General features: G+C 44.1%; 1 protein-coding gene across 8 annotated transcripts in view; it reads left to right on the forward strand.

The window, feature by feature from the left end:
- The window catches only part of ETV6 (ETS variant 6), a 166,146-nt gene that overhangs the window by 25,737 nt on the left and 132,028 nt on the right, over positions 1–8,381 (forward strand). For 5 of the 8 annotated variants that reach the window (XM_025213440.1, XM_025213444.1, XM_025213445.1 and 2 more), the window contains exon 2: positions 787–920. The exons of the other annotated variants lie outside the window; for them this stretch is intronic. The gene's annotated coding sequence lies outside the window, so the exon portion shown is untranslated. The remainder of the gene's footprint in view (positions 1–786; positions 921–8,381) is intronic. 8 annotated transcript variants of the gene reach the window in all.

Consider the following 8,381-nt stretch of genomic DNA (forward strand, 5'->3'; position numbering starts at 1 on the left):
GGGTGAAGCTATACACTATACTTAGACCATACTAAATCTGTGGAATGTTAAGCAGTGTTAAAGTTGGAATGAGCTGAGTAGATGCACTGCATATGCCTTGACACTAGAGGACTGATGAACAGCAGTATGGCTAGAAGCCAAGACAGTGGGGCTTCATCCCTGCTCGGGGGAGAGGGGGTGCTAGGAGCAGTGCATCCTGGGATGCTGGAAGACTGCAAATTGCTTGTTTTATCTCCATGGAACAGACTGAAGTTACCTTAACACAAGCTAAGTAGCATAACCCAGAGTTAACCCTTGCATTAAGGATTAACTTTGAAATGCTTAGAGGGCACTTAGTGTGAGTTAATAAGCTTTAACATATGGATTCTCATGTTTTAATTGCCTTTAGTGTGGTCTAAGTGTAACATGCAAGTTCACCCTTAGGTCGAGCATGGTTATTGGCACATGCTTAGTGCTGCTCCAGACTGGCTATACAATCCTGGAAATAAAGCGGTATGTTCTCGGACAGGGAGCAAGTGAGTGGGGTGTGCTTCATGGCAGGACTCTGAAGTGTAGCATGAAGGTTCTGTAGAAGATGCTGTCAGTGCATGACGTCTTTGTCCCATAAATGGCTGTTCACCTGTTTTCCTGCATTTTCCATCTATCTATAACAGTTCTTATTTTATTTTATTTTTCCATTTATTTCCAGTTTTCTGATACTGTTTTCTCCTTTTGCTCGTATGTCAGAGGCCTGATTTTTTTTTTTTTTTTTTTCCCCTTCCCCCCAGGGTTTTGCACCCTTCATAGGTATTTATGTGTAGGTGTTAAATGGTTGCAGAAGGCTAGCACACTACACCCACTCTGTGCAGGGCTTAATGGATGCACAGCTGTAAAGCAGAGGTGAATAAGACTCCAGTTGTCTGAACAAAAGCTGGCTTCAGGTATGTGAATTTTGGCCAAATTAGGGTTTCAGTGAACTGTAAATGTAACCTTCACAAGAAGTGGAGGTAGCACTACAGAATCTTTTTCATTTTTATTTTACAACCCTTGCCTAATGTTAATGCCACAAGGCACCTGTTAATTTTTAAACAATTTTTCCTTAGACTCTTATTGCTGTCAAAAACACAGTTCAAATATCTGAAAGTGAGAAATTTTCTAAAGGAAGCAAGTCAATGCAAGGAAATCCTTAGATTTCCAACCCCGGCCTTAACTCTTCCCTAAGCCCCTCTCTCAGTTCTACCAGTCCCCTCTGGCATGTCATACAATAGCTGCTACTCCATCAGTATTGAAGCTTCAGTGCTGTCTAGCACAGCAAATCAGTTTTATGCCCACTGTGGATGACTCCATCATTCTTCCTTTCCATGGCTGAGACAGTCCATTTTGTCAAGTTTCCTGGGAAATATTCAGGCATTTTCCAAGATGAGATCACTCTTGCTGGAGAATCCTCCTCCATCTGGGGTCAGGCTGAGTAATGCCTTAGCTGATCCTGACTGCCTGGTTTGCTTTATTCCTATGTACCATTTTATTGGCCTCTTCTTTGATTAGGAAGTGTTCAGATCATTCTATTATAGGATTTGCATATAGATCCTTTACATTGGAAGAACAATGAGAAAGGGGGTCTTTTTGACCTCATGAAAGGTTTTCTGCATAGGGCCTATTTCATGGCTTCTGGGGGGTGGGTCATTTCCCTCCTCCTCCCCCAGCCCACGTGCGTTTTACTGGCAAGCTGAGGATTCTTAAGAACTGAGATGCAAGTATAAGCTTCTCAACAGAAGCTTTATGAAGTGTGCATGGGGATGATGAGTAGGCCAGAATTTTCCCTTTGAACACTTTTCATGGCTAGCTGGAGGAGTAGTGTCCTGAAGAACTGTTTGTTCTAAAGGGCCCTGAGGAGGCGAGGGAGGGACAGGTTGTTTGAAGCATTTTAATGCCGTTAGGATGGAGTAAAAGGAGGGGTCTGAAGAATTTCATCAGCACCTGTAGCCATTACATGAAGTTTACCAGTATTAATCCATTCAGGGCTCATGGAACAGAGGCCCTTTAGCACTTGCCTCTGCTGTTCATGGGCTGTTTCTGCCTGTTGGAGTCCTTAAGCTATTGTGGTCACCTGTGATTTGGAGTTGCAAGGCATTATGCATGTGTGTGAGGGGGGGAAATTGCAGATTAGAAAATGAGGGGCTAGAAGAAATTTATGGAAATGTGGGAGTACTGGCAAAGTGCTGCTAGTGTGGACATAGCTGTGTGATAAAGTTGTTCTGGCCCTGGGATAGGAAAATCCCTATTTCCTCCCTCCACTCCCCCCCCCAACAATTCAAGAGACCCAGAGAGAGAAGTAACTTGCCCAAGTCACCCAGCAGGCACATGGATGGAACAGAGCTGAGAAGGGAACATGGATCTCTTGAATGTCAGTCTGGTGCTCTGGCCACTAGGTCACACAGCTGTAGTCACAGAAACAGCCATTTATCAAAGCACTTTGCAAAGTGTGGTCCCTAAAGTCAGCTGAGAGCCAAGGTTGCTTGGTGAAAATGTGTAGGAGGTCGTTCCAACTAGTTGCTCCTCTGCTCTGGAACTCCTTCACTCTTGAAGCTTGCCAGAACCCGAGCATGGACATCTTTCAGAAGCACTGTAAGACGTTCCTATTTGGGCAGGAGTTTAGTAAATGGAACTAGGCTAAGATGTTGTTGGGGGGGAGAGGGGGCCTGTATTATTATAGTTCCTTTTTAAGTTGGTTTGTTTTTTCTAGCATCCCTGCTATATAAGTTATTCTGTCCTCTTATTGTAAGCTACCCCGAGCCTTTGTTGGGAAGTGTGACATATACATTGCATAAAGAAACACATAATATACTTGACCTAAAGCTGGGCTTCATGATCTCAACTGTGTGCCAAGTCGCAATCGCAGGGCCAAGGTCACCTGGGCAGACCTGTAGATAGAAATGGGATTGCACAGCTGTCACTGAGGACAGAACTGGGTTGTGCAGGAATATAGGAGGGCAGCATTTAGCTTGCAGAATCAGTATTACTAGCAAGGATGCCTGAAATGGAAATAAACGAACTCAGCCTTACTGTCAGATTCTATGTTAAACAGAGCGGAAAAGTAAATCTAGACTTCTGAGTGAATTTTGGAAGATACAGGAGTGTGAGTGTGAGTACACGTGCATTCTCTCTCTCTCTCTCACAATAATACACAAAGGTCACCTACTAAAACCACTAGTACAGCAGCACTATGATTCTATTAGTTATGCCAAGAACATGCCTTGAATATATAAAGGACATATACTGCCTATCTTTAAAAAAATAATTACGCTTCACTACCTTTCAGAAGAGAGCTTCAGGACTTGGAGTTACTCTGGATAAAATGTTTCATGATCAGGTGGAGAGGTAGACACTAGGTCAACAAAGGAAGCTGTCTTGAGGAATCCAAAGGTTTGACAGTCAGCCTACACTTTGTCAGTAATAGTGACAACAAAATGAAACCTTCCAGGGATTTCAAATCCTGGGCTGTTTGTGGGATGAGGGGAGAGAGATACAATTTCACTTTCTACTCGAGTTCAAGTTGGTAAAGGATTCCTTCTTTCTCAACAGCACCAGATTTCAGTGGTCCACACTGTGATCTCAATCAAGTTCATTGGGGGCTTTGCTACCAACTTCAAAAGAACTGTTCCAAAGTATTCACTGGTAGGGGATCTTACTAAAGTGGGGCTGCCTTCGAGTAGATGACTTTTTGGGGTCTGATCCCTGGAGGTTATTTATTTTCCTTCCCTGCTGATTCTCTATAGGTTCACAAAATCATGAATAACGAGTTCCTCCTCAAAATTGGGTCTCACTCCTTTTCCTTTTGTAATCAGTGAGAGTTTTGCCGCTGATCTCAGAGAAGAACTCTATCCTTTGAGAGTTAAAAAGGACTTGCTGTTGTGTACAAACGTATTTGTTTAAAAAGTAATGTCTTTTCTAAAATTTAAGGGGTAAGGCCTGGTTGCGGGAGGATGAGATCTGAAGCAGGACTCATAAGTCTTATTACCAGGTCTGCCCCAGACTCACTCTCTGTTAAGTTAGTCACCCTCTCTTTGCCTGAGCTGCAGTGAAAAGGGTTGAAATACGCCTTATGGGAAAGTTTTTTATAAAATTTGAATTAGTATTAATATCCGCAAAATATTTAGTAATCATCAGGTATAAAGTGTTATGTACTAGAATTGTGAAATATTAGCAATAACAAAATTATGTAGTATGTGATGCTTGGAAAATAGGGATCATTTGGTTTCTGAAGAAGGAGAAAGATTAGAAACAGTTGAATGGTGTGTGGAAAGTCCTGAGCCAAGAAAAGGGTGAATAGATAGGAGACAGTTAAGATCAGAGCGACACAAGAATAAGGCCACAGACATATGGGTTTGTGGACTACCAAACTGGGAAGTGGCAAGCTAATACTGGGGCCCTTTTATAAATAAGTGTCAATTTGTAGAAAATTAAACCATGGCAATGTTGGAAATTTCATTTTGAGGGGGGAAAAATGTTTATTTTAGGGTGCTTAGGGATGAAAATGCATTATCTGAAAGGAGTTGCTCATACTTGAAGCGTATCGAGAGCTAATTTACCACCTAGCAGAACAGAGTTGAAGAAAGGAAAAGAAACACACATCCCTCCTGAAGTAACATAAAATTGGCATTGCAAACTGAGGAGAGCCAGGTAATTCAAGTTTGAAACTGACACTCCGTCCTTAACTCACCCTAGGTAATTGTTGCTTTACGTGCGGTTCGCATCGCAGTGCTCAGCCACACTTTCATAACCAAGTCAGTAGAATTGTGCAGAACTTGCATGCTAAGATGACTGGCTGGAGTTCAGGCCTGATTCATGTAAAGTTGTGAGGGGGTTTTTTTTAGGAATTTGTACCCAGCTTTGACCAAATATCACCTTGGGAATGAAGTAATTTAAAACTGCGTTATTTGTCAATGAGGGCTATATTTGATTTTGACAAAAGTTAAGATCTTAACACCCCTAAATTTGAAGGCTTGAAATCCATGTCTGGTTAGAATTGTTAAATGGAAAAGCTAAACTTTCCTCTCATTGCAGTTTTATCTACTGAAAAAAATTGCCAATGGTTTTTTGTTAACTACCAAATACACTCTTCTGACAAAGATAGAGCATTGGATATTCCTTCGGAAAATGAAATAGTTTGGAAGGTTAGGAGTGAAACTTGAAACATCCGGGTTCTCCATTTGCATCACAAACATTCCATTTAGGGGTGCACTGATAGAGATTTTTTGGGGCCAATACCGATGGCTGATTTTTAACGAGCCATATCGGCCAATACCAATCTGATTCAGATATGCAGCTCTGCAACATGGAGAGTAGCATCTGGCTGATAAGTCTGTTGTGGGGGGAGGGAAGGGACGTTGGGGGGGCAGATCGAGGTCCTCATGGTAAGGGAGGGAGTGGGGCCAGGGCAGGGGCAGGCGCAGCCTGGGTGAGTCGGGCATGAGATGGAGCTGAGGCCCATCTGGGGAGTGCAGGGGGGCAGCGGTTTCCACCACTGCACATACCCCAGGGGGGCATGTATCCTTGGCTCTGCATGTGGGATGGGGCAGGCTGTCGCTGTGGGTTGGGTTCGGGGTGGCGCTGGAATCTTCTTGGTGGAGGGCTGCGCCAGGCTGCACTCAGGGAGGGTGGTGCTGACCCTGAGAGCGGGACTATGGTGAATTTTGGGGTAGCTGCAGCCCCCCACAACCCCTGCTCCAAGCACCACCATTGCCTGCCCCGAGCGCAGCCCAGCCTAGCCCTCCATCCCCAGCTGGGAAGAGCCTGGTGCAGCCCTGGCCCCAGCCCACAGAGGCAGTCCGCCCTTGCCCTACACACAGATAAGGGGGTACACCCCCCCATGCCCTCCTAGGGTATTTGTAGCAGCAGGAGCTGCCCCCCCCCCCCCTTCCCCCACAACAGACTTACCAGCCAGATGCTATTCTCCATGCTGCAGGGCTGCATATCGGAATTGGATTGGTATTGGCTGATATGGCTGGTTAAAAATCAGCCATTGGTATCAGCCTGGAGCACATGCCCACCCAGGGTTCATGCAGCAGCTGGAGCCACCCACTCCACCAGCCCACCACACCCTGGCTGGGCAACGCCTGCCCCTGCCCCTTCCCCAGCCCCACTCCCTCCCTCACTGTGGTGCCTTGATCTGCCCCTTTCCTCACCCCTTCCCCCACAACAGACTTACCAGCTGGACCCGGCTGTTCTCTGTGCTGGCGGACTGTGCTCCTGCCTGCCTGTGTGCTGTACTGCGGCCGCACGCATGCACACAGCATTTATTCACCACCTCAGACAAAAAAAGCTGATTGATGATGCTCTCAATTTTCCTTATATTGATGCCAATCTGATATGGGACCAATGTATCAGTGCACCTGTAATCCAATTATTTAAGGAAAAAACAGTGAAATGTGCGAAGTGTGTAACATGATTTAATAGATTTTCAGAGTATAGTTGTAGGGTTTATCCTCAAGGGGAAGCTTTGTCCTTTCTGTTGTTCCAAAAATGGACCTTGCCTTGATACACCAAGGCTCCAGTCCTCAGTCCTGCAAACATGCGCACAAGTTATCCCGCTGAGCTCAGTAGAATTATTCATGTATATAAATGCTTGTGGGATTGCCACTCAGTGTTGTCTGTTTATTTTTTCTAGGCTCCTTTTGAGTAATACATAGGAATTAGGCAATATCCACTATCCAGGGCCTGAGTGAAATACCATTGAAGTTCATGGGAAGACTCCCAGAGATTTCAAACAGACATTAGGATCTGTCCTTTATTGCCCGTGGTCTTGTCTGGGTGGGGAAAATTGATCTGCATAATTATTCTGGAATTGCTATTCCGGAATTAAATGATTTATTCTGGAATAAATCCCCAGTGGGGACACTATTCCAGAATAATTACTGTGCTTTGTGAGTCAACATGTTGTTGCAGAATAAAGGTGCTTTTATTCCAGAATGATGTGGGTAGCTATTTTCTAATAAATAGAGTGCAACACCTGTGCTTTGGTATTCTAGCTTTGTTTTAAATTAGAATAAGTGATGCTAGTGTAAATCCCTTTTTATAGCCATGGAGCCTTTCTATTATTGGTTTTGACCAAGGTGTAGCTACTCCAGTATTAAAAAAAAAATCCAAGTATAGACAAGCCCATTTAATGAACTCAAGCCAAACTCCTGATCCTTTTATCTAATCTGCATAGGTGCCTGTGTCTTCAGTAGGACTCTGCCTGTGTGCATGGATCCACCCACATTGATTTGATTGCAGAGTGGACTTCCCCACCAGTAAAAGAGTTTGAATATTGTTCTTTGTCTGGGGATGAGCTTGATGGGGAAGGTAGGTTATGACCAGGCTTGGCAGAATTCGATTTGTAATTTTGGCAGATAATATTGATGTTTATTTTTTAAAGCATTTATTTAGATTTTTCTCCATTTTAAATTTTCAGGATTGTGTATAATTACAGGTGTGGGGGAGACAACTTATTAATGAAAGTATACTATTATTATAATGCAGTGAAACTTCCTGCCACGGCAAATGTAACTACTGTAGGACTGCCACCAGCTGAGCGGCAGAACTACCATCAGTCCTGGCCCTGCTCACCCATAGCTCCTTCATCCGCTTTGTCACTTCCTCCCTTTGTTCCCAGTCCTTTGGGGTTTCTGGGAGTTGCAGTCAAAAGTATAGCTAGCACAGTTCAGTAGGACTGTTCCCCGTTGTCACACACTCCCATCAGCCATCATTTTTCTTACATTCCCTTTCTATGAATTTCGATTATTAACAATGGAAATATTGGTTTGTCACCCTGACTGTGAAGTTAAATCAACATTTAGCATCATTTACTGATAAAAATCAAATCCTGCCAAGCCTAGGTATGACCCAGACTATTCTAAGAACTGGAACTGGTTTTGAAATTGCTGTGCACATCCACCCCCTCTCACATTTTAATAGGTGCCCTATTTACTGAGACATTTCTAAGGTAGCTGAAGGAAAAGCTTTCATCATCTTCATCTCTGAGTTGTTATGGAAAAAGGAAAATGCACATTAATTAAAATGTCATAACTTTTTCTGTATTCATGTATCCTATGAACAGGCTTTGAGTGAACTGTGAGTGCACAAATTTTCGGCCTCCCATTAGGTACTCATCTCCCACTGAAATATAAGGCAAGGCTGTCAAACGTCTTTGTTTTTCCCCACTCATCCCTTGGCTTGGATCTGGACCATAGGGATACCGATGGACTGGATCTGGGCATACCTCCAGCAGTAGGTGAGCAGTAGTGGTTGCATGCCATGGGGGTTAATGCACCCATCCCTTGTCCCTCCACCTCCCTCACATGCCCCAGTGGCACTCCATACACCAAAATTCAGCAGTGGGCCCCACCTCAGAATTCCACTCT

The sequence above is a fragment of the Alligator sinensis genome, unplaced genomic scaffold (assembly GCF_000455745.1).
Source record: "Alligator sinensis unplaced genomic scaffold, ASM45574v1 scaffold91_2, whole genome shotgun sequence".
Taxonomy (NCBI): Eukaryota; Metazoa; Chordata; order Crocodylia; family Alligatoridae; genus Alligator; species Alligator sinensis.